Genomic DNA, 24,130 nt, shown 5'->3' on the forward strand with positions numbered 1-24,130 from the left:
TTATGGGGAATGGTTATGTACAGGGGCAGAAATGATTCAATGACAATAGCATCACCAACAGCCAACGCCAGCAGGGACGACAACTTACCCAGAGACCTGGAGCTCACAGCACATTCTGAGGCAGCTCAGAGGCTGGTGAGTGACTTTTCCGGGCAGCTCTGGTTGCCTTTTCATCACCATAGAGATGATTATGTGGTTTTTGTTCTTAACTTTGTTTATGTGGTGTCTTACATTTATTGAATTGCATCGGTTAAACCAACCTTGCGTCTCCAGAGTGAGGCCCAGTTAGCCATTATGTCTGCCTTCTGAATGTGTCCCTGAAGTTAGTTCACAAGTATTTTGTTTGTGACTACGTTGAGCAAAGAAGTTGGTCTGTAGTTTCCTTTTGTCGTGATTTTGCTATTTGGGTAGTAGGATAATGCTGACTTCATAGAATAAGTTTAGTAATATTCCTTTGCTTTCCATATTTTTGAAAAAGAAGTGTTACTATGAGATCTTCCTCAAAAGTTTTATGAAATTCAGGAGATAATGCATTCTGTCCTGGGCTTTTCTGTGAGGTGAGGCTTTGCCTTTCAATCTCATTACTTGTGATGGGTCAATCTGATTTCTTTATAGCTCCTGGCTTTAATTTAGATAGATGATATACACTTAGAAACCTATCAGTTTCATCTAGGTTTTCTAGTTTTTTGGAGTATAAATTTTCAAATAGTCTCTAATGATGGTCCGTATTTCATTGGAGTCTTTAATTCACAGTTGCTCTCCCTGGGTTATCCAAGCCTGTTATCTTGGACCATTCTCATGGGGTCTTGGGTATTTCCAACCTATGGTAAGTTTAGTGGTGTTGGCTAGAGCTGTTTAGTTTAGTCTAGGGCTAAAGGTTGCACAGTACCTGTCTCCTTGGGCTCTTCTTTTGTCTGCCTCCTTTGGGATAGGCCTGTGTTCACCTCCTTTGGGCTATACCTTCACTAAACCTACATCTGGATCCTATGTGTATCTTCCTCCTTTGGGGCCTAGCCTGCGTTTCTAATGTCTTGAATGAGTCAGTCCTCAAGGATTGGTTTTCCTCATGCTGCCTCAGATTATTCAGCCTTTTTCTAGGGGACAGAGAGGGGTTCGTATCACTCAGCTTTTCTGCTTCTGAGGTATTTAAACAGATCCCACCTGGCACACAATCCATAGGCTCACAAGCTAGTCAGGGCATGCCTGTCACCATTAACAGTTTTTTTTTTCAATTCAGCCCCATGAGGGTCTGTGCATTCCTAAGTCCCTTAGTTTTCTGTACAGGATCAGTATTAGGCCTGTCTTTATGTGGAATCACAGATTTTTCATTTTCTTTTTTAAATGAAAGGTCTGACCTAAGATACATCTTCCATTGATCCTACCTTGTCATTTTTCTCTTCACTCGTTGATTCTAACCATGGGCCTCTTTAGCGCACATCTAACTAATACTCCCTTGTTCTTGTATACAGCGCCATGTAATCCTCTATTACACAAGCAAATCCCACTGAGAACTCGTCTCAGCCTTAGACACAGTTTTTATTGCCCATAGCAATGGCCCCTGAAGCAGTACATTGACACTCTTAAATCTTATTTTGAAGCATTAACCTTTCTTTTTTAGGGCATTTCTATACTCATACACCAGAGTCCACTCAGCAAGCAGGCATGATACCCCAAAGCATATAAAGAAAGATGGCCTCACTGGTATTTATCCCACAGACTCCCCACCTAGAGTTTACTTCTGACTAGAGAACTCAGTCTCGGTTGTGTGCGTCAGCAGCCGTTGTAAGGGTCATATGACTAATGACCTAGCACAAAAGCACACTATCATATATCATATGGGAAAAGTTAATCATATTGCAGTTTCTCCTATGGACTCCTAACCTAGACTTCCCTTCTGCATAGAGGAGTTAGGCTTGGTTGTAAGCCTCAGTTTCCATCATAAAGGCCCCATAATCACTGACATAGCAAGAAGGCACATTATCTGTCCCATACTGTACAGAGAAAGGCTACAAGATTCATCCCCTGCCTCCGTGGTTGCTCCATCCTTGGGCTGCTCATCCTCAGTTGCTTGCCTTACGACCCATAACCAGGACTATGCAATCACTCCTCCCAGACTCATCCTTCTGGTAATCTGTATTTCAGCACCAAGTGCTGTTTCTGGGGGAGGATAGGAACAAATGTCTACTCAACCCAGACTGGGAATCAATGGCAGACAAAGTAAACATACCACCAAAGTCCAACTTGAACCAATTAGTTCATGGGGGTTACTTATAGATAGGCGCACGGGCATGGGTTGCTTACAGGAGCACAGATGACCCTAGGGCAGGTATAGCACCAACAGTCCACCACAGAATGACTGACAGCCTCTGAAAGCTGGAAATGTGGTGCTCATTACATGACTTGAAGGTTAGAGAGTCTTCTTTAATTGGTTCTGATGGTCAGAGCCTCTTCTGGCCAGCTTGTCTGAGAGTGTCTCTCAGCAGTCTTTACTGCTTACGTATACCTGAGGAGGACAGTGATTCTGGTCTATTTCAGAGACTTCCTGAGATTTTTCAGTTGTTTATTTCCTGAACTGAAAGATGTCTTTAAGACATCCTGTATCTTAACAGCTTCCCTCCCTCCAAGACAGATGGTTTTATCTCAGAGGAAATTGCTGCACAACATATGGTAACCATAGCTTCTCACTGATAGGTTCTCCCAAACTTCAAAGAACATAATGTTGCCACCAGCATCTCTCTGAGCCAAGACCCCGATGCTCCCTGCATGATTTGAGTCCGCAGCAGAGGCTGACAGTGCTGATTCCAACCTTGAGCAGCCAGGACTCCAGTCTACCCTCCCCTGTCACCTCACCACACTTTTCTTTCTGCATTTCTGTTTTATAAGACAAACATCCCTCTTCTGTTTTTTGGGGGTTTTTTTGTTTGTTTTTCTTTGTTGCTGTTGTTTACTCTTCCTGGTCCTGATACATATTAAAGTTAAGGTTTGACTTTGACTTCAAAATGCTTCTCACATCTGTGACACCAATCTCATCAGAGGGCCTAGGGTCCAGTAAGTGAAAGAAAAAAGGAAATATTATTAAAGGAACAAAGTAAACTTTCTGCTACCATTATAATAAAGTTTAATGCCCATTGATGATGATCTCTGATGCACATAATAACATCCAATGTGTACTGGCTGGTTTTGTGTGTCAACTTGACACAAGCTGGAGTTATCACAGAGAAAGAAGCCTCCCTTGAGGAAATGCCTCCATGAGATTCATTTGTAAGGCATTTTCTCAACTAGTGATCAAGGGGGGAGGGTCCAGCCCATTGTGGGTGGTGCCATCCCTGGGCTGGTGGTCTTGGGTTCTATAGGAAAGCAAACTGAGCAAGCCAGGGGAAGCAAGCCAGTAAGAAACATTCCTCCATGCCCTCTGCATCAGCTCCTCCTTCCTGATGTGCTTGGGTTCCAGTCCTGACCTTTGGTGATAAACAGCAATGTGCTTCTTGGTCATGATGTTTTGTGCAGGGATAGAAACCCTGACTAAGACACAACGATTTGGATTATTATCACAATAACTTGTACAGCCTTTGTCTCTTGGAACACTGACTTTCAAACATGAAGGCACCTAGGAATAATAATAAAAAAATTCTCATTATAAACCAGTTATCTGGGGGTGATTCGTTATAGTTATGGACAGCTAATGGAGCCAATGAATCACATTTCTACTTTTAGGTACAAAATGATCACTAACAGCAGTAAGGAGAATGCTGATGAGAAGCATTAGAAAGACGCATGAAGATTTCTTTTTTAATTTTTGGGGAGATGGTAGGAATGGGACTCAGGGTGTTACACATGCTATACAAGCACAGAGCTACAGAACCCTCACTGGAGATTCTGTTGTGGTGCTTGAATATCCTCCCAGTGCTCTCACCCAAGGTCAGAGGTTTACCTGACTTCAAGAATACGCTGCTGAACTTGAAATTGCTCCTTACCAAACACAGTCCACTCCCTGTTAAGCTCTGCCATGTTTTCTGGTAATCCATTACCAAGCAGATTCAGTTGGACGGGAAACTCAAATGCAAGCACCTTGAAATAAAGAGGGGCCTTCCCCAGCTGTTGGGATAGTTGCATGAAGCTGTCTCTGTGTATCCAGTCGTTAATCCTGTGCCAGCAGAGAGCTAAATGCTGGCAGGACCTGGTCTCATTATTTCTATGGCCTATCACTGGTCTCTTACTTTGAAAATATTTGTTCCTTTCTCACCTGACTAAGGCAACCTAGAATTGTATCTGATTGGATTTAATAAAGATTTGACGGCCCACAGTGCAGTAGGAAGTTGAAGGTAGAACTTCTAGAGAGAGGGGGGGGGGGAGAGAGAGAGAGAGAGAGAGAGAGAGAGAGAGAGAGAGAGAGAGAGAGAGAGACTGAGACAAAGACAGAGACAGAGACTCTGGGAGAAGAGTTGAGAGGTGGGGTAGGCCAGGGTTAGTCTGGTAGAGTAGTCAGGAGACTGTCCAGAGAAGGTCTAAGCTTTAGAATATTGAAAAGATTCTGTGGCATCATTTATATTGCTGGTGGGTTTGAGAATAGTTCCACAATGCCCAGATAACATGAAAATCAGTTTGGCGCAACCTCGAAATTTAATACGGATGTAACAGATGACCCAGGAGTACCAACTCTTGAAGGACCTCAAGCTCAACATGTCACAGACACAGTTGCATATCATCAGTGATCTAGAGGAACAGAGAAGACAAATTAAGCAGGGGGAGGAGAAAGGGAGAGCAAGAGATGTCCAGTGTAAATTGAACGCTTACATCAAATGTCACAGACATCTCAGTAACGTCTGCAATAAATATATACCAGTGAAATGGTGAGGCACAACTCTTGTGGTTTTTTTCCTTTTATTTAAATTTGAACGTCAGTGGTATTAGATTAAATGGTCAGAACTATTGCTTTCTCTCCAGATCTCAGCTGAGCCAGATTTGACCTCATGGGAGCTGATCTGAGTCAGGAGGGTGCTTTCCTAATATCATGAGTCTCTTGTCTTGAACCCCAGAACCACATAATAAGGACACCTTGTACACAGCTATAATCCCAGCAAATGGGGGAATCGGAAGTTCAAGGTCATCCTCCTCTGCTACAGGGTGAGTTAGAGGTCAACCTGGGACACACTAGACAGTGAACCAAACAAGACCAGAAAGACAAAACAAAACAAATCAAATCAACAACAACAAACCCAGACTTACAGCTTTGACACCAGAAGCCCTAGAACCAGGATAGCTACCAAAAGTTAAGTTTTACAGATTTCTGGCTAGACAAGCAACCCTTAACCTTCTACTAATTGAGCCGAAGAGGTTGTTTTGAATCCCACCAATCGTTCATCTCTATCTCCCTCCTTGTGACCTTGAAGATGATGATTCTGGCTTATAAAAATGTGGTCATGGGGACAGGAATAGAGGACATGCAGGCCTCAGATGAAAGGTTATCCACTGTAGGAGCAATCATGCGGCTGCATCCCCAAGGACAAGAGAAGCCTCTGCTCACCTTTGGCCACATGGCTCGGGATTCTCCCAAGGGCTCTCTGGTCCTGGCAAGGCCCAAGAAGGGCACCAGAATTTTGGCAAGGTATCAGGAGCCCTGCACAGTCACTCCAAATCCCGTGTCCACTCTGAGAGCCAGAGAGTCAAGTGTAACCAGAGTGTAACTGGCAAGTTACTAATCCAGAAACTTACTGTTGTTTTAAAAACTGTGAATGCTGGGGTATGTGTGTGGGGGGACTAATGCCACTACACTCATGAATAGTTACCATTTCACAAGAGGTCTAGCTTTAACTCTACACACACACACACACACACACACACACACACACACACACACACACATGATTTTTAGGGTTGAACTTAGAGACTTACTAATTTTGTAGTCTTCTACTCTATAAGTATTTATTTCTGCACAAACGGCATATCATTTGTGAATTCGCAACGTTGGTTCGTGTTCTAGGTGGTATCCTGCAGAGCCAGCGTCTCCCAGTACGCACTGTGAGTATTTCCACACTGATGGAACTTCCTCCCCAGAACTTGTAACAAGCTGTCAACATTCCTGGCTGGTGTCTGCTCTTCCAGATTCTCCCTCCTTTCTGGTTTTGCTCAGAGATATTTATCAGCATGGAGTAGCATTCACGTAGAAGGTACTGTCTGCTTCTTCTTTGTACCAAGCACTTGGCCAGTTTAGCTGAGCTGAGAAGCCCCATTCATTCAAGTAAGCCACAGTGAGTAAGGTTCACCAATGAAGACGTTGAGACAGGCTGTCTTTCAATTGTTCCAGAGACTCCACTGCGACAGAAACAGTTTATTTCATAAAGCCATGATGGCAGAGAAACAAACCAGGTTTGTTATAAATTCACTTTCACTGGTCCAATACTTACTGAAAATTTCTTTCAGAGTCTAGCAACAGCTGTTAATCTTCAGTATCTGCTGTTTTGGATTGCTATTCTATCCTGGCCTCTCTCTCTCTCTCTCTCTCTCTCTCTCTCTCTCTCTCTCTCTGTGTGTGTGTGTGTGTGTGTGTGTGTGACACCAGGCATATAGTTCATAGACAATCTCAGGCATCAGTTCTGGGGTACCTTTCACCTCTTTTACTTTGACACAGAGACTCACTCGTCTGTATTTCAGAGTAGGCCAGAGTCTAGTTGGCCTAAAAGCTTACAAGGATCTCCCTGTCTCCAACTCCTATCTCATCATTGCCTGGATTACAGGTGTGTGCTGTCCTGTTTAGTATTTTTGTGTGAGTTCAAGTAGTCCAAACTGAAGTTCTCATGCATGTGAGGCTAGCATTTATCAACCGGGTCCCATCTGCTATTGTGGCTAGAACTGTCATCCAGATGGCATAGTTCCAACACGGCCATTGTCTTTCTCATTACTCTATGGCCTTCTGGGTTATAATCACAGCTCTATTTTATGTCCCTTGTTTGCATATTTAATTTTTCATTCAGCTTAATTTTATACTAAATATGAACCCACAGTCCCAGTGTCAGAGGCCAAGGCTGCTGGGTCAGCAATCACACTACCATGAAACAGCTCTTGTCACTGTATTCTCAGACCGACATGGGACATCTGTATGAATTCCTGCCCCCAAGGCTCAGGGGAAATCATGGAAAGGGGGAGGAAAGAATGCAAAAGCCAGAGGGTAGAGAGAAGTGTGATCAACAGCATGTCCACCTTGCCCGTGAACACGTGACAGCTATGGTTACCCACACAAGCTCAGGTCAGCATCCACCAGCATCCACCAGCCAGCACTGGGTGCATTCATGGGTCATTAGCCAAAAACAGGGAGGATACGGAGGATACAATGGGGCAAGGGGGCCATGTTGGAGGTACCCACAGAGAGTTGGGTACATAGGACGGAGGTGCTCTGTTTATATATATGAAAAGAATGAATAGAAATTAAGAAAAGGAATTGTCACTCTTTTAACCAAAAGACTTTAAAGAAACCAGCATAGCTTCGGTGATGACTGTCTCTAACATCTAGACTCATTTGACAAATGTTTGTGACTCATGCCAGTAAGCAGTGACTTCTGTTTCCAGTGTAGCATCTTCTGCCTCTGTCTGGTCTCCCAGCTTTCTCTCCTCAGCACATGAAGGCTCTCAGTGAAGACTCCCATTTCTAGGTTCCCGTTGTCCCCCCCATGAATATTCATGAGACAGAAACCTCCATTCTGTTTAAACATTCGCAATCTGTATCTATCCTCCACTGGGCTGTGAGTATCTCAGGGTTGATGAATCAAAAGCTGTAGCTGTCATTCTCGCCAATCCTTCTACCTTCCGATCCATCCATTCCCTGACCATTATTCATCTATGGAGAATTCCCTTCTGATATTCCAGATGACAACCCCCTGCATTAGCTAATCCAGGTGCCATCCAGAATCCTCTGTGTCCACGGATCATGTGATAATTTCACCCACTAAGCACATGCAGTTTGAAAGAATAACCCCACTGTGTCAGTAGGGATTTGGCTGTTCTTTAAGGCCTGTTCAAATGTGCTTTCATGTAACTAAGTTGGTAGGGAATGTTCTGAATGAATTTAGGTACACAATAAAGCCCTTTTCAACTTACAGTGTTTATTTTTTTTTTCACTTTTGGCTCAGAACATTGTGATATATTTTGATTTGAGCTATCTAGCTGTGGGAGCAATCATGTGCTTTTGATAATTATGTGTCAACAATTATTATTTACATCTCGAAACATCCCTGAAGGAATGCCATTTGCCTAATTTGTTTTTTTCCCTTTCTATATCTTCCTGGCAACTCATAGCAGCCAGCTTGTGACTGAAGATAAAATTTGGCGAGGCCCAGTTAAACAGTTTTAAATGAACATCACGGATACCAAGTGATCACCCTGAAATATGAATATCTGTAGGCTCAAAATATTTTCCTGACTTACTGCTCTAACTTTACTGTAGCTTCTTCCCAGCCTAAAATCTCTGTACCACATGTTGCTCTAGTATTTGGCATGTTCACCAAGTTCCCCCTCCCAGACCCTGAAGTTCTGAAGTTCCTTCAGGGAAGTTTGTTAAAGAAAACACATCAGAAGGATTTCCATCCCTTGCAGCCCGTTTCTTAATAAGCAGCAGATGAATTAATCAAAAAGCACACGGCGGCGCAGACCTTCCCTCATAATCACATTTCCCATTCAAGTTTTCCCTAGACCTATGTTTGTAATTTGCCCAAGGAGCGAGTATTTTAGGTATTATACGTACCACCAAGGCACTGTTTTTCTTTAAAACACGGGGATGTGGTTTTATACGCTGAATTGCAAACCTTGATGAACTTGCACGGTACCTTGCGTATTTCATGAGTAAGCAGTTGTTCAGTAAACGACTAGATAAGCAAGACCATTTGTCAAAGGGAAGTTCACAAACAGAAGCAGCTCTACCAGCAGAATAAATCTGTGGGGCTGGAGAGATGACGGCTCAGGGGTTTAAGAGCGCTGGCTTTTCTTCTAAAGGCTTCAGGTCCAATTCTCAGCACTGATCAGGTAGCTTACAGAGGTCTTTAACTCCAGTTCCAGGTGAATCTACGCCCTCTTCTGGCCTCTGAGGGCACTGCGTGTTCATGGTCCAGGCAAGACACCCACACACCTAAAACTAAGGTACTTTTTTTTTTTTTAAATTAAAACGTTTCCAATAAAGTCAATACGTTCCCATTGAAATGGAAAGCTATCTTAGAGAAACACCAGGCATTTGCAGTTTTTCTCAGCAGTAGTGAAAGATAAAGTGCTTTTTGAGTGCATGTTTTAAACACGTAGAACTCAACGTCGTAGGGTTTAATTTGCACGTATCCGTAAGTGACATCCAGACAGTGGTGCTGACATTGTGGCTGAATGAATAGCAACAGTCCAGTAGTCTCCCCAGGAAAGTCCAGACGGAACTGTTGGCTATTTACGAACACACCCCAAACCACTTCTGGAAATGTATTCAAAACCTGCCAAACCTAGATTCTGAATCAGCTTCTGGACTGAATCGAGACTTTTTAACTTCACCATCATTTTCTGGGTGTGATCGGTCTATCTCCTACAATATTTTCCATTCTGGCCCATCTTTTTTACACACTGGCCACAGTTGGCTTTGTAAAGTTAAAATGGTGTTTTCGCGGTAAAGTCCGAACATCTTCACGTGGTTTCCGGCACTCCTTTCGGTGGCTCGGCCTCCCCTCTAAGCTCACAATCTGGGTTTTTAAACCTTTCTGTTCTGCCCAACGTTTGTTCTCTTCTCAGCGGTTTATCCCCATCTCCTCCTTATCCTCACGTTGTTTCAGCTGTGAATGTTTTCTTAGGAAAATCTCTAGGACACAAAGGCTTATGGGGGTGTCCCTTTGACGGTCTCCCAACAGAAGGGGCCACCTACTTCTCTGTCTCTCTTACTCGAAGGCACCCCCTTGGAAACTTGCCTCGGTGTTCTGGAATCCAGAAGACACCAGCTAATATGTTGTCGGAGGTTAATGAAATTGTCGAATAGGGTAAGTCCAAGAACAAAGTGCGCTGAGAACTGGTTTATTAAAATCTTGTCTCTGCTGCCCTCCAGTGGTCAATCCGCTAGGAGCTGAAAGACTTCAAAAGAAAAGGGGGGAAAATGGAAAAGTAAACAAAATAAAGTAAGTAAAACAAAATAAAAAGCAAGTTTCTGTTGGTGGAGAATGAATGCCATTGGTGTTTTCCTCCTAGACATGATCTAATTCAAGAGCAGTTCCTGAGGTCAGGTGCATCCCGTCTTCTCCCACATTAGGAGGGTAAACTGAACTAATAGAAGATGCAATAGACACACTATTAGTCAGCATTTGTGTGTGTGTGTGTGTGTGTGTGTGTGTGTGTGTGTGCAGCAAAGTCCTTGATGAATGGTGTGTGTGTGTGTGTGTGTGTGCAGCAAAGTCCTTGATGAATGGTGTGTGTGTGTGTGTATGTGTGCAGCAAAGTCCTTGATGAATGGTGTGTGTGTGTGTGTGTGTGTGTGTGTGTGTGTGTGCAGCAAAATCCTTGATGAATGGTGTGTGTGTGTGCACCAAAGTGTTTGATGAATGGTGTGTGTGTGTGTGGTGTGTGTGTGGTGTGTGTGGTGTGTGTGTGGTGTGTCTGTGGTGTGTGTGTTTATGTGCAGCAAATTCCTTGATGAATGGTATGTGTTTGTGTGTGTGTGTGGTGTGTGTGTGTTTGTGTGTGTGCAGCAAAGTCCTTGATGAATGGTTGTGGTGTGTGTGTGTGGTGTGTGTTTATGTGCAGCAAATTCCTTGATGAATGGTATGTGTTTGTGTGTGTGTGTGTGTGTGTGCAGTAAAGTCCTTGATGAATGGCATGTGTGTGTGGTGTGGTGTGTATGTGTGTGTGGTGTGTGTGTGTGCGTGTGTGCATGCGTGTGTGGTATGTTTGTGGTGTGTGTGGTGTTTGAGTGGTGTGTGTGCGTATGTGGTGTGTGTGTGTGGTATGTGTGTGTGCGTGTGGTGTGTGTGTGTGTGTGGTGTGGTGTGTGTGTGTGTGTTTGTGCAGTAAAGTCCTTGATGAATGGCGTGTGTGTGTGTGTGTGTGTGTGTGTGTGAGAGAGAGAGAGAGAGAGAGAGAGAGAGAGAGAGAGAGAGAGAGAGGGAGAGGGAGAGAGACAGAGAGAGAGAGAGAGAGAGAGAGAGAGAGAGAGAGAGCACATGTCTGTGCTCTCTTTGGAAATGGCTCTTGGTTGTTGACTTACAAAGTGATTGATGGTGTTGGTTTTCTCCTGTGCTCTTTAGGTAGAAGTCACATAAATAACACACTGTATCATTCATTCATAATCTTATGAGTTGTATGAATACTAAGGGTAGTTTAGTATTCATAATCTTCACATCTAAACTCTCAGTGTTGTGCTGTAGGAAGATATTCACTTAACAGGAAGCATCACTGAGTATCTTCTGCAAGCTGGTGTCAGAACTGGCCGCCTCTGTGGCCTGGGTCTAGGAGAGTCCATGCTGAGTTCTTTTGGTCCTTCATCTGGGTGTGAGAGCAAACCTTCCAGACATTGGCTTCTATCTACTCCCAGCTTTTCTGTAATTCAGATCTCACCCAAGGAATGTAGGCGGTGATATTAAACTGAGTCCTTGCCGCTGAGTCAGTAAGGCCGCTCTTGTTTCTGAAGTCCTTCTGGGATGCTGCTTCCCTTCAGCCTGGAAGTGTCTCAGATCTTCCCTAGGCCGCCATTACATTCCAACCTTCCAGTGTCTTACAGCTTAATTTCTTTTCGTACTCAGTATTTCCCATTTGTCCTTCACAAACATTAGCAATTTCTTCTTCTCATTCTTGGTAGGTACAGTGGGACTTGATGTGCATTTGAAAGCAGTTGTGAATGCAAACACTATACAACATATACAAGACATTGACGATCCAAGCAGTGCTTTCCTCTAGAACTGCTTTGCCTGCTTCTTATTTTATACGTTTTGGAAAAAAAATAAAATGTCTCCTAACCATAATTCCATATCCTATAGACTTATCACCAGCAAAAGAATATTTAAATCTAACAAGATTTAGTTTATATAATGATAACTTTATGCTGATACCACATTTGCATAATAGAACACTCACTCAATATTTGAGCTAACTTGACTTCCTCGTCTTACGAAAATACTTAGGTGAAATAGCCAGTTCTGATTGCTCCCAGTGACGTATGTGATTGCCAGAAGCATATTTCACGGAAAGAACGTAGACACTGTGGTCTGTACAGGGATCACTCACACTTCTACCACCTTGAAGCAAAGGTCATGGTTCTACCACAGAGAGCAGAAGACTGGGGTTTAGGTTGGGAGCAGAGTATCAATCATGAGAGTCATTCCTGTTTCTTGGCTGTTGGTTGCTTACACATTTGTGAATGTGTTTGAAGCTCGTTGGACTGTAGATTTAAAATTACACCTTAGTGTTCATAAATTAGAGCTATTTTAAAGTGACAGGGAAAAGCTTTAGTAAGCATCATAGTTTGGGTTTCATTGCTGTGAAGAGACACCATAACTAAGGCAATTCTTTTTTTTTTTTTTTTCTTTTTCTTTTTTTCGGAGCTGGGGACCGAACCCAGGGCCTTGAGCTTGTTAGGCAAGGGCTCTCCCACTGAGCTAAATCCCCAGCCCCTAACTAAGGCAATTCTTATAAAGGCAAACATTTAATTGGGGCTGGTTTACAGGTTCAGAGGTTTAGTCCATTATCATCATAGCAGAAAACATGGTAGTTTGCAGGCAGACATGGTGCTGAAGGACCCAAGAGTCTACCTACATCTTGGTCAGAAGGGGACGGCCACTCTGGGCATAGCTTGAGTATAGGGGACCACAAGGACCATCCTCACAGTGACACACTTCCTCCTACAAGGCCACACCTACTCCAACAAGGCCACACCTCCTAATAGCGATATTCCCTATGGGCCAAGCATTCAAGCACATGAGTTTATGGGGCCAAACCTATTTAAGCCCCCACAGTAAAAATTATCCCTGAAATAACTGTTCTTATCATATTCCTGACTTATTATTAATTGAAAACAATCTGCAAACACAAAAAAGGGATACAGTAGTTAAATAACCCCAAAATGTATGAGCACATCAGTAAAAATATATAAATTCTCCTCTTTGTAGTGCTTTCTTTAGTCACTCTACCTCCCCGAAGGAAAGTCTAAGGGGTAACCTCTTCCTGGGTGGCTTTTGCTTTGCTTTAGAGGGTGGAGAGGGATGTGAGTTCTCTGACTTGTTGATGTCCTCTTCTCCTGGTTCTGAAACCCCTAGACTTTGCTTCTTTTTCCCATTCTCAGGGAATTTCCAACTAGAGGGCCCTTCCCATCTCTTTATCCTTTATCTCTCCTAAAGACACGCCCCTCACAACGGACTCATCTTACCACGTGACCATTGTCAAGTCTTTCTTACCATGGACACTTCTTTTCAGCATCTCACCCCTAAGGTCATTTTCTTTGGTTGAGTTGGTACACCTCAGAACCTGCTGCCTCCTTCCTTGTCTCAACACTTTTGCAGACTCTTTTCTCTCTCTGTATCTGCCACTGTGAGTAGCTGCCAGAAGCAGGGTCCATTCCTTAAGTCCGGCAGTTTTAGTCCATCACAGTGGGGAAGAAGGCACTGACGGACTGAAGGACTTGATGGCAGTGGGAACTGGTCGCTCAGCTTGTTCACATCCTGGTAGGCCAAGAGACAGAAAGCATGGGCTAGAACCGAGGCCCAGTGTGGTCTATGCCTCAAAGGATCCACAACTTCCCAAAGAGGTGCCACCAACTGGGGACCAAATGTTCAACCACAAGAGGGACTTTCAGATTCAAGACTTAGCATTCTTCCCAAGTATTTTCCTCATTACTGTGAGAGAGTTCAGGGATGCTTTTTCTTCACTTTTTCTAAGTGTATGGAAAATATGAAACTTACATATGGAAGTTGTTTTGAGATTTGTGTAGCTCATTTGTTCTCCTTCCAATGTTTACCTCTAGAACATAGATCGGGAGGCCTCAATTTCTGCTCCTACAACTTCCTTGGCTTCTTCAAATTTTCCAGAACCTATTTGTACATGATACATTTTAGTGTTTTCAACTATTACTGGGAAACATATTTTACTTCATCAATAATTAAAAATATAGACTGTTGGGTCTGAACGTAAATGTCCTTGTGAGTGTATGCTGACTTCCATGAAACAGGTCTAATTACTTATTTCACAAATATTCTTCCTTGGACAGTGTTGAAGATGTAACAGAGATGACCATGAAGTCAGTATCAACTTGGATATAAGTCCCCTTATGGTACACACTTGCTAAAATGGCATTAAACATGTTTATAGTCACATTCACGGAGGCTGAATAGCCTAGGTTTAAGGACACACTGTGAGGACAAGATCTTCTTGTCCTCCCGGATTAGGTTTATGTTCTAGCTATCCTCAGTTACCATGGCCAACGTGTTCTTAACAAGTAGAACCTTTATGATCAGTCACGCCGAGTCTTATGCCTCTCCTGGCCAAGAGCAGCAAACAGATTCTTCATGTCGTACGTTTTCATACGATTCCCATTCTACATGTGCTGCCAGTGGCTTTATGAGAATCAGACCACCCAGCTGTAGAGCCATGTGCATGAGGAAGTTCCACACGGAGGCGATCACCCCCTGCCGCCTCTTCCCTCCTGCTCTAGCTCTAGCGTCAGGCCCTGGGTCAGGAATGTCAAGGCTCAGCCTCACCTGCTTACAGCACTGTGCAGTTTTCATTTATTATTTACTCTTCACTTGTTTTTATGTGCATGCATGTTTTTATGTGCATGCATGTTTTAGCTGCACACTGCACCGTGCAAGTGCCTGATGTCGAGAAGTCCAGAAGAGGGCACTGGATTCCCTGGCACTGGAGATGGTTGTTAGCTGGGTGGTGGGAGTTGAACCTGGGTATTCTGAGAGAGCAGCCACTGCTCTTAACCCCTGATTCACCTGTCCAGTCCCAGTATTGTATAGTTTTAAAAGTGAACAGAGCTGACCAAGATTCTTCACAGTAAATTCTGCCATAGAGGCCATAGAAACAGACTAGGCCTTTATGTAGTATTAATAGTGTGTGTGTGTGTGTGTGTGTGTGTGTGTGTTTGCACAAGCCTACTCTCTGCCCCTGTCTCTGCCTGCCTGTCTCTCTATCTGTCTTTGAGAGAGAAGGCTGGGCATATCCTTGGCCTCAAACTCACCATACTGTCAAGGACCTTGAACTTGTGATCCTCCTGCCTCCTCCTGAGTGCTGGAATTCTGAGTCTGTGTCATCATCAGCCTTAGTTTGATGCTGTGGTGGGGATGGACTCCAAGGCTTCGTGCATACCAGGCAAGTCCTCTGCCAACTGAGCTGGCCACGTCTTCAGCCTCAGATCTACTCCTAATACAGGCACACACTTATCCTTTCTGTAAAAGTAAATGGACAGACAGCTGAGAATTCTAAAAAAGCAGCTCTCCATAACAGATGAGCGGCGGCATCTGTGGCATCTGCATACAGAGGGATCAAGTTGGCGAGGTACAAAACCACCTCACTAATATTTGGAGCTAGTAAGGGCGCAGGGGACGGCAAATACATAAATATGCCTAAACCTTCCATAAAAATTAAAGTGTGCTCTGTAGGGCCATTATAACAATGGTGACCTGGGACCTCTCTACGGCTGTAGAATGGATGCCAGAGATGCTAAGATAAAGCTTCACCCGTGCTCTGCTGCTGTGAAGAGAAACCCATGACCATGGCTACATAGAAAAGGAGGCATTTAATTGGGAACTTGCTTACTCAAAAGGCCGAGTCCATGGCTATCATGGCACAGAGCATGGTGGCAGGCAGGCAGGCATGGTGCTGGAGCAGCAGCTGAGACCTTACACCCTGATCTGCAGGCGGGAGGCAGAAAGAGCAAGACAAGGCCTGGTGTAGGCTTTTGAAACCTCAAAAGCCACCCCTAGTGACAAACTTTCTCCAAGGCCACCCCCCCCAACAAGGCTGTGCTTCCCAATTCTTCCCAAACAGCCTAGATGGGAAGCAACCATTCAAATACATGAAGCTGTTAGGGGCATCCTCTTTCAAACCACGGTAAAGCTCTTATTGACTATGGACGAGTTCATTGTGCATTTGTACTAATGCATTAGCTGGATGCCTTCACTAGCAAGATGAATAGGTTTGAGAATCATGGTAAGCACAGTGTGCCTGCAATTGAGAAAATATTTGGCAAATTGTTTATTATATCTCTGTGAATGGAAAATATAGGCTACCTTCAATAAATAAACAGTGATAAGGACCCTTATTGCTTCTCTAAGCTATTGGCATACTTATTTGTGTCAGATGTCCCACCCAACAGAAATGATCTATCAGTGCCTTCTTTTCCAGTTACATGTGCTAAAGATTCCTCCCCAACTTATGATCTCACATCTGAGCCAGTCAGACCCACCTCTTCCCACACAAACGTCATTTACTTGGTTCTCTTTCTTTACTCTAGGCCTTGGACCTACTGGCCATTACAACTTGCTCTCTTGCCTGCACTCTTGTCTGTAACTCCCATTCTCTCTCTGAGGGCTTCCATAGCAAGGGGTGACTGTGAATTGAAGATGGTCCAGTAATGAGGCCCAGCAAAAGGATAAAAGATTGAGCTCACGCTCAGCTGTTCTGAGGAGTTTTAGTGGTGCCCCGTGCAATGGTTAAAATAAATCAATCTTCCATGGGATTCCTGCTTCTGCCCTACTTTTCTTCTTAATCCTTTTAGTTTGGTTTTGATAAATAACTGGCTTCCTGTCTCTGAAGGTCTGTGTACACACTGATCAGCAGAGGGCGCCGCCAACCTGAAGAATCCCTAGTTGGCTGCCTAAAATTCAGAAACATAAATTGAAAATGATTAACAGTTGCTATTTTCATTCCAAATATGGGTTGTAAAATTTGAGAAAATAAAGCATAATTTGATAAGAAACAAATATTAACATTGCCAAACATCACATAAATGTATTTGATGAGAATGGAATCTACAGGCGTTTACTAGATAGGGTTTCAAAAGCCAACACTCCATTATCGACAGATTACTGCCTCATTACATCTTTCTCAACAACGTGACTTGCTAGGTCTGTATGCATGTATTATAATTTGCCTTAGAAATGGCATGCTAACAGGAAACAGGTTATTCCCAATGTCTTATATTCGTGAATAGTACTTCCTGGACATCCTTCTGCTAATTCCCTAGTTGTAAGGAACACATTTAATATTTATAGGATATGTTCTTAGAACTTAAGGAATTATTTCAAATTGATTACAGAAAAGGACCTGGTAGCTTGTACATTCGAGAGTGATTGAAACCTCCAATCTTTTCATCAGTTTAGAGGGCTCTCCTCATGTTCCCTACCTTTTCCAAAGGCCTCTCAGGGAACCCCAGGCTTCAGACCACACGTGTTATGGCTTTGTGGGATCAAATTCAAAATAACACCATAACATGGACACCAGGCATCACAAATGTGTAAGGTGACAGTTCAGATTTAACTCACGACAGTAAAAGTAAAGACGGAAACCTGCACATCTGTGTTTTACAGAGTCCTTAACACGGGCAGATCTCGGTGAGTTCTGGGGCAGCCTGGTCTACATGAGAAGTTCAGGTCAGCCCGGGCTATGTGGTGAGGTTCTGTCACAAACATTTCTACGATCTTCACCTATGAACGAGGGTTTGTTCATCCCATTGACAGCAATAATTATCATTAGAATACTTAGTTTCCTACGTTTAGTTTTGAAAGGTGAATCAGGTCAATTTACGTCCCATTTGGCCTGTGTCATCTGGGTCAGAGTTTCTCTCTGAGATAAACAAGGTTGACAAAGCAGTTACAGAGCAAAGTACACCCCTATACACCACTTCCTTCCTGGCAAAACCAACTCCTCAGCCACCCCCAGGCCCACTCTCTACCGCCCTTGCACACATTCATGTGATTACTCAGATCCTGAAATCCCAGTGAATGACTGGACCCTGGCATCAACAAAGACCCTGCTCCTCAGCTCAGGCTTCCTGAGAAGGTTCTGATGCCTGGTGCATTTCACACAGACTCAGAGAGTGGTGCCCACGGGTCATGCTGCATGTTTCAGAGACATTTACTTAAACTACCTGAGAAATAGAGTTTAGGCACGTGCACAGCTGTGCTTCAACTTCTCACAGGGTACAGCTTGCTTAGGTCCACAGGCCTCCCAACAGTTCTCCTGGGTGTACCATGCAGCTGGCTAATAGTGGGGCAGTACTCCAGCCTTTCACAGCTTTGCCACTCCTCCTCCTCCTCCTCCCCTTCCTCCTCCTCCTCTTCCTCCTCTTCTTCCTCCTCTTCTTCTTCCTCTCCTTCCTCTTCCTCCTCCTTCTTCTTTATAGACTTTTAATCTTATATTGCTTTGTTTAATTTTTTTTACTGGTCTTTGTTGGTTTATTATAATTCCAATTATGTGTGTATGTGTGTATGCTTTTATTTCCTTATTTCTAAATTAAATGTTTTTGCCTGTTTGCTTTCTCTTTTTTTTTTTAAATTGGATTTTTTAAAATTTACCTTTCAAATGTTATCCCCTTTCCTGGTTTCCCCTCTGGAAACCCCCTATCCTATCCCCGCTCCCCCTGCTTCTATGAGGGTGTTCCCTACTCTCCCCCTCCCCTGCCCACTCCCTCCTGCCTCCCCGCCCTGACATTCCCCTACACTGGGGGCATCAAGCCTTGGTAGGAGCAAGGGCTTCTCCTCCCATTGGTGCCCAACAAGGCCATCCTCTGCTACATATGCACCTAGAGCCATGGGTGTCTCCATGTGTACTCTTTGAGTAGTGGTTTAGTCCCTGGGAGCTCTGGTTGGTTGATATTGTTGTTCTTATGGGGTTGTAAGTCCCTTCAACTCCTTCAGTCCTTTCTCTAATTCCTCCAATGGGGACCCTGTTCCCAGTTCAATGGTTGGCTGAGAGCTTCGCTTCTTTTAGCAGCCGTCCTGATTTTATAAAGTATGAAGGTTACCAACCCATTCCTACCCAAATTTCCCGGTTACCCAGTAGGATGTCCTAGGGACCCAGATGTTGCTAACAAAACTGTGACACATCTGGATAAGGCCAAGGCTTCAGGTTGTACTAGACCCTGACAATCATGCTGGGAGGTCGTTGAGTGCGCAGGCACCAAGGGCCTGCTGGGAAGACTGGGGGCTATTAGTGCTTTCGATTTAGCTCCATTGTCAAGATGAAGCTAAAGAACATCAGAAATAAGGCATTTATCACTAGTAGTTGGTCAGGGCCAGGCTCTTTGTCACAGAAGTAGCTGTTAATTGGGCTTCATATACCAAAGTGCACCAACCCTAACCTCATTTCCATATCTAGATTTAGTTTTTGCTGCTTTCTGGGCCCTGAGAAAGAGATTTCCTGTCGCTCTATAGTTTTCCTACCCTTTGTTCTTTGTGTTATACAGTCTTTTTCCTTTCTTTTAAAATATTACTCTAAATAAGCTTTCTTGTGCACTGTAGTTAGTAGCCAGTTGTAAGCCCCGTGACAAATATTTACCGTTAAATTCTGTTAGAAAACAGGGCTCTCTCATTCCTGATGTTTATGTATGAGCTTGATTTGCATACAAGTCCTGGTTATTCTCATGAGAGGAGCACTGTAATCCTATTGACCTACTTGGGACCGGAATGTCTGTTTATGTGTGCCTGGTACAGATATCACATATCCTGCTTATTATTTTGCCCGTTCTGTTTTGCAAGTTATCATGGACGTTGATTTTTTAATCCAGTAAGAACAGCGTGCTATGCAAAAGCATGTTAGGGTACAAGGCCAAGTTCAGCTGTCAACTTTTAAACAAATGTTTAAGTTGATTTTCTGCAGCAAACCTTCATTACTTGACGTGTGGGGGAGTTGAACGTCCATCTGGGTATGAGTTAGAATAGAAGCCTGCTTACTGCCTGTGAGTCAGGCATGGACTGCGCTGTGGGTTGTGCCACCAGCTGGCCTGCTGCATGACACAGAATTGTCTCCGCAAGCCACAAATTACATCTGTCTATCCCTCTATTTGTTAGACAATCTGGCACCGGGGACAGCTGAGAAGAAAGACTTTAAAACAGCTCCCTTGATTGATGTGTGTAGAGCCATCTCTAAATCCAAGTAAAAAGTTAAGTGCTATCAAGAACACGTAAATCAAGCGTGACCCTCTTTGAGCCCTGACAGGGTCTGACTAAGGCCACGTGACACCCACATGTGCAAGCTACAACTGACTTACGTTCAACGGTAGAACCAAAGCCTGCTTGCACCGAGCATTTAAATAGGTCACCTTCTAAACTTGGTTCAGCTGTGAGATGGGGTGCAAGGCCCAGTAGGTAAGCCATGACAGATTTCTGTCAGGAGGGTGAAGGATCAGTCACGAACGCAGAACGTGGGTGATGCCAAGGAGGCTGTTGGGAGATCATCTGTGACCAATGAGTGGGCACAATACATGGCGTACATATAAATAATACATGTTAGCTAAATGCCAATCACTTGAGCTTCACTTTGAGCAGAACCCAGTGCTGGGCCTTCAGGAGTTATAACAACAACTTTCTATGCCTATGAAAATTCTATCTGTAGAATGGCACCTGATGCATCGGGTAGAGCTTAAAACAAACAAAAATCCCAAAACGACCCGCAACTCTCACCGGCAACAACCAACACCAGCTCTGAAGAATTTTCTAGAAGAGTGCGAAGCGCAAGAAATCAACCACAAGCCTAAATATGTAAACTAGAAGTATGCGCGAAAAACAAGAAAGTGGTCCAGGAGCCACTGGGCTCCCTGACTTCCTGTCACCATGGCCATTTCCCCAGACTCTGCTGCTGCCACTCACCACAATGAATGAACCCCTAAAGCAACACTTTGTTTTGCTTTTGCATGAAGAATCTTTCTGGCTCACCCTGGTCACGTGATCATGTGATATGCTTTAGTTCCCAAGGAAGTAGAAACTGGAAGCCTCAGCATCATTAACGAGAGACAGGGTCTTGATGCCAAAGCAGGTCTTGAAAATGGAAGGGCGAAGGGTCTGGAGATTAGTAGCGAAGAAAATGTGTGTGTGTGTGTGTGTGTGTGTGTGTGTGTGTGTGTGTATGCATGTGTGTGCACATGCACACACACACAGTATAGCAGTGGTGAGTGTCTGCATTGGAAACTAGATTTTTGTTTGCTTATTTACACATAATTAAAGACTTGTTTCTGCTTTTTTCTAATTTGTTGTTGTTGTTGTTGTTGTTGTTGTTGTTGGAGATTGAACCCAGAAGTGGCAAGTGTCCCACTCCTGAGCTGATCTAATGAGGTCTCAGCTGACCCATGAGGCATGCAAAGGGATGTGGGAGTGGGCAGTCACGGCATGTGAGCCCCTTCTGCAGTGTCTCAAGACTGTCTCTCACAGCTTGCACACTGTGTGCCTGATGGTGTAACCTTGGATCCCATTCCTATCGTCACCCTACACCACCACCCTTAGCACTCTGAGGTTAGTGTCCTAGACCTGTGACAGCCCTGCCAACAGGTGCCCAGCCTTAGACCTGGGAGTGCCATCTACGACTAGGGCCTCTCTGGAGTAATACTTCTGAGTCCTGTCCTGTCTGTCACAGGCAGACGCAGGAGTGAGGCCTGGTGGACAGTGGAGCCTTTCCTATGATCTGCTGGTTCAAGTTCTCAACATTCAGAACGCCTTACTGAGTTTTGAAATGATTTGCTCCCTGAGGCAAGTCAGTATTGAACAACGTTCTCTTGGTAGGCCTCTTCAACCCTGTGATGAATGACAGGGATCCCTGGATTTAGATGATTCCTTATTGCTCTATATAGATGTCGTTAGGCCACCATTTTCTGGGTCAGGTGCCCATCTCCCTCTACTAGCCAAAGTGATCTCTTCTCTTTTATTTTTTTCCTTTGCATCCTTTGGCACATTGCTTTTACTTGGCAGCCACAGAAAGGCACAAAATGAAAGAAAAATCATAAAGAATAGCTCTCATATCCCTGCACCCTATGGAATCCACTTCCTGGGAACTTAGTTCTTATCCTGACCACCAATGTACCTAGTTGGTGCCTTCGAGGCTCAAACACTAACCTCTGCGAGCATCCTCAGATTGCTCTCATGTTCCCTGGGTCCCGTGTGTTCCCAACCCACCTCTCTGACACTGTCCCCTCCCCCTTCTTCCCTCCTCATCACCCATCTATTCCCTTTCCAGACAGGGTCTCATGCATCCCAGGATTGACTCAAACTTATTACTTAGCAGAGGAACTTCTGATCCTCCTGTCTTCACCTCCTTTTGCTAGGAGTGCACACACTCCCTGCTTCTGTAGAGCTGAAGGTAGATTTTTACGTTTTCTAGATGAGCCCTCCATCAACTGACCTATGTCCCCAGCTCACCGTATCTTGGTCATTTTCTGGTGCTGTGGGTAGAACCCAGGATCCTGTTCTGGCCAGGCAAGCATTCTACCACTGAGCTAAATCCCCAAGCCCTGCACTCATTCTTTTTTTTTTTCTTTCTTTTTTTTTCCCCGGAGCTGGGGACAGAACCCAGGGCCTTGCGCTTGCTAGGCAAGCGCTCTACCGATGAGCTAAATCCCCAACCCCCCCCCCCCCCGCACTCATTCTTAATGGTTGATGTCATCACTCTCCTCCTTGGCCAGGGTGCAGATTTCTTGCTTAGAGACTTGCCCATCTCTGTAACCCCAGAGTTAAGTTCAGTTTCTTGAATAAACGCTCCTGTTTAGGAAAGAGGTGGGAAAGACAAGGAATAGGTTTTTCTTGCACCTCCTACCTTTTTTTTCCCCCAAATCTGAGACATTTATGACCTGATTTGCTTTGTTCTCCCAACTTGGAGATCACAAGTAAAAAATAAAGAACTAAATGCCATAGAGCCACTGATGATTTTTATCTCTGTAATATTGAAAGCCAACCAGCTGCTCATAAACAATTAATAATAGAGAACAGTTACACAAATGTATCTTTTCATGACAGTTGCCAGATAATACCCACTTGTTAATAACGTGGCATTCTGTACTGGCAGAAAAATGAATTGTTGACTGTGAAAATACCACTCGGTCATATCACTGTCCCTAAACAATATACAATCTCATCTTTCATGGCTCTCAGCTGTGCACTGCTTGGAAGACATTTTAGACACAAGCCAATGTTCTACATAAAACAAATGCTCAGTAAAGGCACATCGAATTCCAGTTGAACGGAACTTGCCCTACTGCAAAGGGCACATAAATGAATAAATACAAGGAAATCCCCTCCACACAGGCATGCACACACAGGCACACACAGGCACACACACACACAGGCACACACACACACACACACACACACAGGCACACACACAATCCTCAGAGCAGCTGGGACATATTAGAAGTTGGAGGACTTTTGTTAGTTCAGATGTTTCGGGTCTGCTAAGGCACGCTGGAGAAGAAGTAAATATTATGAGTAAGTTTCATTTCCATGCTGGCTGTGTGGAAACGCCAGCATGGTTTACTACAGTTTTATCATAAAACAGTCTCGTAAAGGAACACCAGCATTAGTCACTCAGCACGTGACTGCCAAGGCAAGATGGTCTCTGTTTTCTTCCTCGAATACTCCAAACATGATTTCATTCAGACTGTCTTCCAGATGGACTCTCTTTTCACTAAACCCCATCGGTACAACGAAGGGGTGAGTGCTCACTAAATCAATGGTCAGTTTAAAAAAATCATTCTTTTAAACCAAACATGACCTATTTCTAGGAAGAATGAGGGTGGTCAGAACAGAATCATTTGGAGTATTGAAGGGAAGACAATGTGCTCAAGATTGCTCTAACATGGATTTATTAATTTGCGAGGAGAAAGGACTCTCATAACAAATCTTCTACTTATTGTCAAACTGAATGGAAAGCAGATATCTGTACCTTAAAGCAGATGTAGTGGATATGAAGTCCGAAGGCCCAGGGCTAAGATGGATCTCACTCTGAGAGCTTGTCAAGGGATTAGAAAACACTCTGCCAAGCTCTTCTCAAAGCCTGGTATAGTCTCTCCCAGTTCTTCATCAACATTCACGAGTCCCAACTGCTCTTAGCTTCATTATCACTTTCCCAGAAAGACCTCTGCTGGTCGTCTTACCTCAGGAAGGGCCCCTTCAGAGCACCCCAGAGCACCCTGTAGTTCCTCTCATAACTA

General features: G+C 44.0%; 1 long non-coding RNA gene across 1 annotated transcript in view; it reads right to left on the reverse strand.

The window, feature by feature from the left end:
• Positions 1-1,518: 1,518 nt before the first annotated feature.
• The window catches only part of LOC148005811 (uncharacterized), a 29,787-nt gene continuing 7,175 nt past the window's right edge, over positions 1,519-24,130 (reverse strand). The window contains exons 2-6 of the long non-coding RNA XR_015620240.1: positions 15,176-15,383; positions 13,392-13,655; positions 5,893-6,312; positions 3,459-3,607; positions 1,519-3,038 (exon numbers count right to left, since the gene is read on the reverse strand). This is a non-coding gene — a long non-coding RNA (uncharacterized LOC148005811). The remainder of the gene's footprint in view (positions 3,039-3,458; positions 3,608-5,892; positions 6,313-13,391; positions 13,656-15,175; positions 15,384-24,130) is intronic.

The sequence above is a fragment of the Rattus norvegicus genome, chromosome 5, assembly GCF_021556685.1.
Source record: "Rattus norvegicus strain SHRSP/BbbUtx chromosome 5, alternate assembly SHRSP_T2T, whole genome shotgun sequence".
Taxonomy (NCBI): Eukaryota; Metazoa; Chordata; class Mammalia; order Rodentia; family Muridae; genus Rattus; species Rattus norvegicus.